We start from the raw sequence: 11871 nt of genomic DNA, 5'->3' as shown, positions 1-11871 counted from the left end.
ATTCTTCCAACTTTGAGAAACGTGTCATGAACAAGCTCAGTCCTGCATGGGAGTGTGGAGTGCTGTTTATGATGTGAAGAGGGTTTATAACTTTATTTAGTAAACAGATTTTCAGACTCATTTCACAAAGAATTGCTAAGGGTGTAAAGGAAATATCTCATGCCTTCTGAGGTCCCCTTATAAGATTGTAGCATAAATGTTTTAAAAGAAAACTTTAAACTTTTCCTTGGGGAGTTAGTCTCTTCACTCTCTGGGTCTTGCTTTCAAAGACATTTGGCTGCCACGTTACATGGCAGTGCCCATGTACCTGCCTGCATGTCAGTCTAGCTCAGCAGGGTGCACAGGGGGACCGTGGCAAATCAGAAGACCAAGTTATTTTTCATAGATCTACTTTGGCAAGATAAAGCTGCAGTTACTGATTTTAGAGTGGTTACAGAGAAAGACTGTTTAACCTCTTTTACAAAGCAATCAGTTGAAGGGCCCTGTTCACATGCTCATTCATTATGTTGGTGACTACTGGGAAAGGCTGCTGAGGATTTCTTGCTTCATATAGCCACAGTTTGCCCTGGATCTGCTTTAAGAACACAGAACTCTTGCAGAAATCAACAGAGAATAAACAATATCCTTATCTACCCAGTGGACCTAATTTGGGCAACTTGTTCCACAAGTAACATGCTTTGTGTCTTCAAAACAAGGCATAGAGCTTAGTGAATGCATGAGAAGCTTCAGGAACCACTCCTTCTTTTTCATTAGTAGAAGTTTCTTGTTCGGCATAGGAAGAAATTTAAAGTTATTTTCAGTAAAAAGCAAAACAAACAAACAAACAAACAACCCCCCAAAGACCTGAAAATTGTGGGGCAGTCTGCTGTGCAGAATATCTGCTTGAAATAGTCCCACGGATTTATGGTGTGGCTTCACTGAATCATTGTTATGCCTTTCATTATGCAAATATTGATGAATGACCTTTTGAAAGGGAAAGAAGGATCCAAGAGAGATTAAAGCACAGTTTTGAAGTTCTCATAACCTCAGGTTCCTCAGATTAGGAAACAAATACATGTTCTGAGATAACAGACTAAGCAATTATTACAGAGGTTTCTTGTAATAGTGGAAACACTGTGGTATGAGCCTCACAATACTCAAAGGCCAGCTCTGCAGGGCAATTGAACCCTTTGACCATTGATGAATTTAATCATTGAACAGTTTGGGTTAGATGGGACCTTGAAATGTCACCCAGTCCAACCCCCCTGCAAAGAGCAGGGACATCTTCGGATAGATCAGGTTGCTCAGAGACCACTCTAACCTGACCTTGAATGTTTCCAGGGATGGGTCATCTATCTCCTTTCTGGGCAACTCATTCCACTGTTTCACCACCCTCACTGTAAAAAATTTCTTCTTTATGTCTAGTCTGAATCTCCCCTCTTTCAGTTTAAAACTACTACCCCTTGTCCTGTTGCTAAAGATCCTACTAAAAATTCTGTCCCTATCTTTCTTATTGGCCCCCTTTAAGTATTAAATGGCCACAGTAACGTCTTTGCAGACCCTTCTCTTCTCCAGTCTGAACAACCCCAAATCTCTCAGCCTCTCCTCATAGTCCACGTGCACCTCTTTTAGAACTCACTGTGTCCCTTCAGAAGAAATGTCTTGCTGTCAGACTTGGTTCCAGCCAGCTGAAACACTTTCTGGCTTACAGCAATCTGCCCACCCTCCTCCACAGCCTAGAAAATGCCTTTTCCTTCCCCTGTGGGACCTACCTACTTCCTCCTGCTATCAGCAGCTTCTCTGCTTGCATCCACAACCCCTCAACAACACACAGTAGCTCTCTTCCCTGATTTATCCTGCTCCATGGCTCTTTCCAACAAGTAGGTTTTTTTCTGCTCCAGAATACTCTTACATTATCTGAAAGCAATGTAGGAGAGCCAAGAACTTAACAATAACACAACCAAACGCCACATCCTTCATGTTGTACCCTTATTCACTGTTGAAATTCAGATGTAACTTTATTTATTTAGCCGTTTTCCTTTTAAAACCAGACTTTGTTCTCCAACCCTCTCTCTTAGGATGGAAAAAGGGAAATCAACTCTCCTCACGCCACTTAATCCCTTGTCCTAGAGTGTTTCTTTAGGTGGCCCATAAGTTTTAACAATGCACTTTCCTGGTTGGCAGGCAAGAAAAATTGTTCCTGACTTCATTTGCCAAGTTAGATAAATACTTTTATTTAGGCATTAAAAAGTACTGTGTTCTCTTAACCACTCCCTCTGTCAAACAGAATTCACAGGCAGTAAAGGAAAGTCTCTACATTGTCATGCTGCTGACATTTCAGCTGATTTTTACATCTGCCACACTATGTTCTCCTCTGTCTAATCATAAAGTTCACATCACTGTTAAACTGAATTATTAACTAGTGCAATGGATGCTACTTGTTTTAGAGAGTCATTGTTTCTCCAGAGAAGAAGGAAGTAGTCTCAGCTCTGAGACTCTACACCACAACTGCTGTGTGAGACACCCTCAAAGCACCAGGCTTCTTCATTTTTTAATCTAGAATATATTTTCCTTGATGTAGGATTATGGTTCTTTGCTCAGCTAAAATACTTACAAATTTGGAATAAGTTGTTTTTGCTTGCCTCTAACAAGAACTGACTACAGACCCCAATTGATGTTTCATACAGCATTTAACCATTCAAAGAAATAAATTCAGAGTGAAATTCAGGAGTAATGCATGCATTTTGACAAGGCAAGGTGCCACTCCTGTTCAAAACAAATGAGGATAATTGAGTTAAGTTCAGTGAGAAGATGCCTGTGAAGAGCCAGGAGTTTTTCTTTCACTGAGAAATGGAGACAACTGCCAGGTGCCACTGAGCAAAGTGAGGTGACAGCAGCTTCCAGTGACTGTACCAGACAACGTCTGATAAAAACTGCTTCAGGTGAGCACTGTAAGTCTTATGCCAGAAGCAATGTGTCTGCTAATAGAAAAACAATATTAAAATCAGAATTAGTAGTTTAGGCACACAAGAATCCAGTGCTTGTAAAACAAGCAAAGCCCCAGAACATCTGGCTGGCTTTCTAGCTCCCTTGTTTCTGCCAGTTTCTCTGTAAACCCTCTATATTTCTGAGTATCCTTTAAAAAAAAGGGAGAGAGTGAGTAAGGCTGAGGAAAAGCACTCAGCTGACAGACTTTGATATGGGAGGCTTTCTTGATTCTGTCACAAGCAAAGAGAACATTGATAGCTGCTGGGCTTGTAGCTGCCAAAAATTCTCATGTAATATGAAGTCCAGCCTAAAACTGAAAGGGTCCAACCAGTTCAGACCTGTCATTGCTTCACTGCATCAGTTGACAGGGTATCCAAGTACTGCACATCTGTTTTAAAGCTTTCCTTTTCCCATAGTTTGAAAAGCAATAGAATTGGAGTGAGGCTATATGGCTATTCTTACACCAGGAAGGCAGCTTTCATGCACGACATTCTAGGTATATGATTTTAGTACCTCTAGTAGGTATTGAATGACAACTGCTATGAGTTGTAGTTTAACAATAAACATATTTAAAAAGGAATTTATTTTCAGCACTAGAAGTGGGTCAGACAAATACTAATGAGAGTTTCTGAAAAGGAGAATTTTCTCTGCTCCTCACAGCAGATCAGTGCTGTTTCTGGTATCTGTGAGGAAGAGAAAGCTCAGATTACACAGCTGTCATCATCCTCTTCCTTTCAAAATTTTGATTTTAGTATGTTTAAATATTACTTTGAAATGCCACCTTCTTTGCTTGATTATGAAATGAATAATAGCATTATAATCAACAGAACCACTGGTTGTTTTGTGTTGTTGCCCTTACACAACCTGTAAACACGGTCTTTGCAGGTTATAACCAGATTTGTCATAATATCTGTTTACCTGTGCCAGATTTGTCAAGGTCCAAGGTTTATCTGCAGTACGTGCTGTACAAACATGTAAGAGTGAACTCAAAGGTAATATTCTAGCTAAATGGGAGATACAACAGAAAGTCCTTTTTACCCCTCAAGGGTGAGGTGCAGCCCAGCAGACCTACACTTTTGTTTTTTTGATCATGTTGCAAACCGAAGCCTAAGCAACACCCTCTTGACAGCCTTGTGAAGAGGTATAGATTTAATTTGTCTTTAGGATCAGGCATGCTCTTGAACATTATACTATATACTAGAGACCTGTATCTCTTGAAGTTACACAACTACCTCTGTGCTACAAGTATTTACAACTATTGTCATCCCTGCTGGTGCTGAACATAACATGGACTTGACTGCTGGTCTACAGACTGAGCAGACCTGTGTGCACGTCTTCAACGCCACCATGGCTGCCCAGAATATTTCAGGTCATCTCATAACCTGCTTCTTGTGCATCAGATATTGCAGTTTCCAGTGACATGTTTACTGCCTGGTAATAGCATTTTAGATTTTGTAGATATGTATTCACCAAAGTCTCATCTGGGGTCCTCCAGTCTAGCAGTCTTCTCCTTTTTCACAATGAAACTTTTCCTTGTACTTTCTTCCAAGGACATTTTGTAAGGTCCCATTTTTGTACTCCCCTTTTAGCGTGATTTTTGAGTAGCAGAACTTCTACTCAGATCTCTTTGTTCATGGGTCACTTTGCTGTTATCTGATATATGGAAAGGTGTTCAGGGAGATTTTTAAAATAAACTTTTCTGAATAAGTGTTTGAAAGAATTGATTCTCCTCATTGGTGTTCTCTGCTCTTCTGAAGTATTATACAGTAAAAGGTTCTAAGCAGGGCTGTAATGGACACCCTGAAATTTTGGCTCCTGGTAGTCTTGGACACGGTGTGTTTCCATGGGCAGGTCTGTAAAGCCTGCAGAGGAGGGCTGGTGCCTGAGCTTCTCCAGGGCTGAGGTGCCTCTGAGCCTTGGAAAAGTGGGGCTAGGGACTCTGTGGCCTGAGTTAGACCCATTTGTGGACTCAGTTCTCCCCTAGGAGTTTACAATTCATTTGTGTGTGTGAGAACATGGAATGATGAAACTGTGGTAAAGCCTGTTACATAGAAGGCTATGAACCACTGCTTCATCTGATTCTGCCCAACTGGTTGTTAGATGCTTGTGTTTGCAGCTTGCTTGCTCTAAGAGCCCAAAAGTTTGGAGGTGCCATGTACACAGATCTAACACAGGGATTAACTATTTTGTAGAACACATTTAACAGGTAAATTAGACAGAAAATGTGCATCACTCATTTATTTTCCCAGATTATGTATATATATGTACACATATATACTTTCTTTTCCTAGCTGATGTCATTATTCCTACCTCTAGGAAAAATAATTGTTACTGAATCGCTGCCAATTACAGTTAACCACCAGTTAATATTTTAATCACTGCAACACTATTCATTCTACCCAGAGCATCACATTCAACATTTGCTCAGACTATTATGAAGTTTTAGCACCCAACAGACATTTTTAATTTATGGAAAGCTTTTCTCTGCCCTCAACCAAATCGCAATTTTTCTCTCCTCTTATCTATGTTAGTTATTATAATGTATTTTGCATTGAAAGGTTTCTTTTATTTTTTTCTTGATTCAACTGAACACACAATCATGCTATCACTTATAAGTATCTTGAATCAAAACTTCTACCAAACTGCCATGTGGCAATTATGCAAATAAGTGGACTGAATGATTTTAGCATTGCAAAATTAGCATACTGTATTTGAGAATAAATAAAAAGTTATAATGGATTTTAAATATTTATGATAAGTTGTTTATCTCAGAAAATCAGCACAGCAACAATTTGTGTGTAATTTCCTCTACTAATTTTCTCTTGGCTTACAGCATGCTGTTATGACTAAGAGATTTGAGACATGATCCTCGGCTGGTTTAAATTAGAGGAACCCTACTGATTTAGATGAAGTTCTGTGGATTTACATCAGCCTCAAATCTGCACCTCCTCTAAAACATGCTGTGAGAAAGCCTAACAGCGTTCTGGACTTCATAGAATAGGTTGTGCTTATTTTGTTACTGAAATCCCTTTTTGACTTACAATTGCATTTGGGGATAAATTAACATTCCACTTCTATTTTTTTTTTTTAACTCCAAAGCCATATAGAGAAGTGTCTGCTCAGATACTTCATTAAATCTCAGCCCTTTTCTGAGCAGGGTTGCTTTAACATGCCCCCTGACTCTTTCTCAGGCCTTCTCTCTGTTAGACTGGAAGAAGACCCACCAAGCAAACCTTCTTACTTGCAACCACACCAAAACCTTCAGTTTCTGCTAAAATATATTAACTCTGAGGTTTTAAAAAGATGTTAATTTGCAATGACTAGCCTCCAACATCTGGCTCTTAGATTGGGTCCTCTGAACACCATTCAAACAGTTGCATGAGAAGCATAAATCCAGCATGTCCCTGGAAGACATTTTCAGGTCACCATGTGCTCCTTGCTTACCACTCCAGGCACCACAGATGAGAAAAAGGAGACGAAGTTATCAGTTGCTGTGAGGCATGGCTGTGTTGTGGGCTAGACAGGTGAACACAATCTGCCCCATTCAGGATGAAAGCAGCTGATGTGTATCCGGATCAACTTCAAATGTAAATTACTAGCTAGAGAAGAAAAATAACCGTACTGTGCATACGCTGCATATTTCTGGATAATTTTGAATTCTGCACTTTAAGGGAAAGGGTCAGAGAGAAAATCAGTGGTACATTTAGAGATAGAAATTATATCAAAGCCAGGTGCCCTCCAGAATTTGCCACACTTAAGAGAGTCTAGACTATTTCTTCCAGAGAGAAGCCACTATGACTATTTCCTTCCACACATTTGGCAATCTTTTCTGCATCTCTGTGGTAGCCCATATGAGCTCTTGGGGGTGCTTTCCCCTGAAGTCTTGGATTGGGTATTCTGCCCTATTGTGACCGAGTTTTCTGTTTTTCCCTGTGCTCCACTGGTGCCTAAACAGACTATAGAGTCAGAGATCACTCAGAAAGCAATGGTTTTCAGTTAAACTTGAAAATCAGCCTGAAGGTGCAGCATAGACAGCAACAGGCTTGATGGGATCACAGAGACCTTTCTTTATACCTTGTGTGCCTGTTAGGCAGCAGGGAACACAATAGCTGACCCAGAAAGTGTGGTGAGTCAGCCCCAGCTGAAATAATGGAAATCTTGAAACAAGACTTTTTGTCAGCCTTTCTTAGGCAATTTTCTGGAAAACACTTGGTGATACACATTGCCCTTCTCTCCCTCTCTTGTTCTTGCTTTGGATATTTCAACTACTTGGCTCTGAATTTTGTTGCTAGTCATCTAACTGATCTTACAGTTTGCAATTCAGGCTAGTATTTATGAACAACTCTGCTCACTTCTCCTTTAGACTCCAGATAATCTGATTTTGAGCAGAAGTCAAGGGAGAGCTTGGCTTGGGTCCTTAGGGAGGGTGATGGTGCTCATGATGGAGGATCCGGAGAGAAATGACCATAGAGGGAGCCATTGGATTATACAGAGTTTGGGAAGGTTGTTCCCAGTGTAACTTCCCACATCTGTATATCCCAATAATCATCGAACTAACTTATGACAAACAGTTCTGCAGTGAAACACTGATCTAACAGATCCAAGCCTGTGTTATAGCCAGTTTATTTGTTACACATCCATGTTCTGACAGTAACAGAGTCTGAGAACATGCTGTAAGACAAAGCTTTAATGACACAGTAGGAAAGAGGAACAACAATGTGCTCACATGTCAACTCACCCAATCACCAACAGCAAACACAGGATAATAAGTGATGTCATGGCTCCATCAGACTGCCAGGAACATTTGGTGTCGAGGTCATCTGGCAGCAGTGACCAGTTGTACAAATACCTTTTGAATGTAAGAGTCAGGGCACTCCTTGGCTCCATGGATGGTCGTGTGATTTGGGAGAACTGTACCTTACATAGAGGGTGGGCATCATCCTGCCTACACTGCTGACATAGGTCATCGTCAGGATGTTAACACCTATTAATTTTAATAGAAAATCTTCAGGGTGGGGTCTGAAGGAATTAATGTTTGCATTTTATTTCTATCTCTACAATGTTAAAAAATTAAATATTTTAACATTTCAGGGAGGTGTAAACCTGTATTGAATTTCTCACTCTTTCTTGGTGACATGATTCACATGGGAGTGGGGCAGAAGCATGGTTTACACAGAAATCCACAGAGCTGGACTTTGGTCCCAGATTGATAGATTTCTGTTCTAAAGTACTGGCTATTTGTTGAGTAAAAATTAAAGTCACCTTCTGGAAGTTTAACAAGAGCTACTTAACTAAGAATGTCTTATTTTTTGTTTATATTCCTGAAAAATAAAATTAAAAGATACATAAGGTATCATCAGACCGCTGGAGAGGAACAAGTGCTACACACCATTTAAAATAAGTAAGATATATTGGTAACATTCAAATGATTTTGTACACAAATATACTGACTGCACCTTTGTGTATCTACTTAGCAGCCAGGGCTTGCATACACCACAGTGGAGCTAAAGTTTCAGGTACAAGTGCAAACTTCTTTTAACATTACTTTCAGCTTCATAATTTCATCATTCATCTTAGCCATAAGGGATTATATTTTCGTGGGTTTTTTGTTGTGTTTTTGTTTGTTTGTTTGTTTGTATTTGATTTTGTTTTGTTGTTTGTTTGTTTGTTTGTTTTAGGCCTTAACAAAAGTATTTCAGCCATTTTTGATCTATTGAAGCAGGAAAATAATCCACTTTTCCCATAGGTCACATTTGAAAATATTAACCTTGTATAATTGATAAGTGACAGACACTAGAAATGTGGCTTGTGGCAAAGCAAGTCAGGATTGAAATTTAAGGAGACTGATGTAATTTTCCATGTAGGTTATCCAGAATTCAAGTGATCATACATGCACTTTAGGATGTATTTTATATCAGTGAAAAAGTTGTTTGGCATACTGCAAAAGATATTTCTGGCTGTTCTAAAGCAGCTTTGAACCATGAAATAAATGCTCTGGCTTACAAACAGCCTTTTTTTTTTTTTTTTTAGAAACACATTTGTCCTATTTTCCATTGCCCAAAGGAGAACTATTCTAGGAATTAAATGTAACATTAAGATTGCTGCATTCATAGTTACTAAACTGAGGAAGGACTGCTAAAAATCCCAATTTTTTTACTCAATTATGTAAATAAGTCTTTTTCCTAAGATTTCTCCCCTCTGCCCATTATTAGGTATAGCCTTTGGTATATCACTATGATGTTACTGTGATACTATTAATGGCTGCATTTACAAAATCTTTGCATTATATTCTACCTGTACTGCTGCTGACAGTATTGAATTTGAGGTTAAGGGGTAAAATCAGTTGCTCAGCCAGTGAAATCTTCACCCACAAAGTGTCCAAAGCAGACTGACAAAAACAAATCTTGTTCTTCAGAAAGCACATCAGACTAAACATTATGTCAAATGTATTGATGTGATTGTACATTATGAAATGCTATTATAGAGACTTGGACACTATTTAGAAGAATAACAAGCCTAACAATACTGTTATACAAACTAACCAAAACTTGAAGTGGATTTCTTGGCTGAGACTAGAAAATAGGACTCAGAGATAGAGCGCATAGGTTTGTTTAGTTTTGATTTGTGTCACTATAACTTTAAAAATTTGATTAGAAATAAAGGGGAATCTCTGGATACTCTCACTTCTACAACTGTACAGTTGTTTTCAAGGTTCTCCAACATATAGACTATGTATTAATGTAAAGTCAAGAGGAAAAAAAATAGCATGCTTGCATGTATTAAATGCTGTACTCTTTCATGTGAGAGAACAGCAACAACAGCGAGCAGCAAAATGTTTTTTGACAGAAGCTATGCTGTTTTTCAGCCCGATCAGTCAGACAGGACTTGAATTTCCTACTGCTGCACTTTCAAGGTGAAAATGGCCATCAGCTGAAGAAACTGTAACAAATGGAAAGTGCTCCTTGTGGTTTACAATCTGTGTAAAATCTGTCTCAGCCAACCTAATCCCACCTTGCAGCCTTAGTTTGCTGAAAGAAAATTATAGGCATCAGAGAGACTGTAGACAGGAGATACTATCTCACAATATGCTGGAACAGCACTCTGTAGGCAGAGGCATCCTACCACTCTTCACTTCCCCCCTATCATAGCCCTGTATTCCAATAATACCTCACATCTTCACAAAGTGACCTGTGGCAGCAATAACTTACTTCAATGAAGTTTCTACAGCAAATCCTTGTCTTTCTTGTCTCCTTGGGCCTAGGCAGCTGTGATGAGATACAAGAACAACACATGGCAAGGAGAGGATTTTGATAAACTTGCTGTAATTCCTCCATAACAGCATAGCACCCTGGTATCTTACTGCATGCTAGTGGCCTTTCAGCATCACCAGTAGTTACGGTAGTCGCAACTGCCTCTCCTGGGTGCAGCTCTTTACCTGCCATACACCTCACCTCTCTTGCTCCCTGGTGATCATTGACAGGTGTGCTGGGGAACACCAGGGTCAGAGTGTGCAGCTTCTCAGTATTGACAGGAAGATGGGCAGATATCTACAAACCTTAGATCACATATAGATAGATTAAGGTAAAGATAAAAATGCAAGTATTGCTTCATGACATCTGAGACAGACAACACAGTGATAGGTATTTATAAAATTCACTAGTCAAGAAATGAAAGGAAGATGAATCAATCTACTTACTGTAAAGTTACACCACAGTAGCATTTCTTCAGCCCTTAGAAATGCCCTTTCTCAAAAGAGTACTTTAAGTCTTTTAGCAAGAGCCCTCTGAGGGCTCACATGTGATCTGGACCTTCACTGCTTGGTTGGAAGTGACTCAACACCAGCCTTGAAACTTTGGACTTGCAGTGATGAGGCAAGAGCAGATGCGTGGACACTGGGGAACTGCAGGTCCTAGCTCATGTCTGCATCTGTCAGCTGCCGCAGGTCATGGGAATGAGTGGGATAGTTGCCCTGTCAGAGTTCGAGTGGGTGCTTCCAATGCTAACACCAGTAAATTTTGAAAATAAGATGAATCACCTGTCCCGTCCCACCAGGCGGGTTTAGGGATGAATTGATGCTGTACATGACACACACCCTGTCTCACCAGTTGAGATCAGGTGTGAGTTAACTCTGGGTATCTCTGCGCGGTAATGTGAAGTGAATGACAGACAATCACTCCAGAGGTCTAATTCAATACTTCAATACAAATTGAAGTGGAATACAAATTACGGCTATTAGTGACTTGGCAAAACTATGTTATTATATTACAGAACTTAACAAGACTTTAGCAGCAGAACTTAAAATGATATTACCTTTATATGTTCAAGAAGGAAAAGACAGAGCTAGAGAAGGAAAACTAAGATTTCAGAGAGAGAGAGAGAGATATACCACTGCACCGCTCTGCAGGTCAATCAGTCCCATGACATCCTCTGGATGTGTTGAAGATTTTGGTACATACCTTATGTCATGCATGAGGTCGTTTTATAACCCAGTTCATTTACATGCAAGATCGGAGGGGACGGTTTGTCTCCTCTCTCTGTTCACTCTTCATGCTAGTTAGGAAGACTCTTCTGGAAATGGGTCTAGGGTCTTCAAACTGGGGGAAAGTTCACAATACTGCCCAGAAGTGAGTTGTTTTGCCCATCAGGGGTAGCTGTTGGTTCTTGGTTTCTTCTGGTAACTGGTTGTCCACCAGATGGTTCATCTCTATGATCCTGATTAGGCCATTCTACGATCCCAATTAGGCCATAAGGCCTTCACAGCAACACTGTTAATTCCACAAAACCTTGGGAAAGAAAAGACAAGGTGTCTGCCTCCACAACCATCTGTCTTTTCTGCCCAAAGTATCAAAAACTAAATGTTTAAGGCATAACACCATTCTTTGTTTTAATTGTGATGGGGGGAGT

Source organism: Columba livia, chromosome Z (assembly GCF_036013475.1).
Source record: "Columba livia isolate bColLiv1 breed racing homer chromosome Z, bColLiv1.pat.W.v2, whole genome shotgun sequence".
Taxonomy (NCBI): Eukaryota; Metazoa; Chordata; class Aves; order Columbiformes; family Columbidae; genus Columba; species Columba livia.
The sequence above is the reverse complement of the archived record's forward strand: the minus strand, read 5'-3'. Positions refer to the sequence as shown.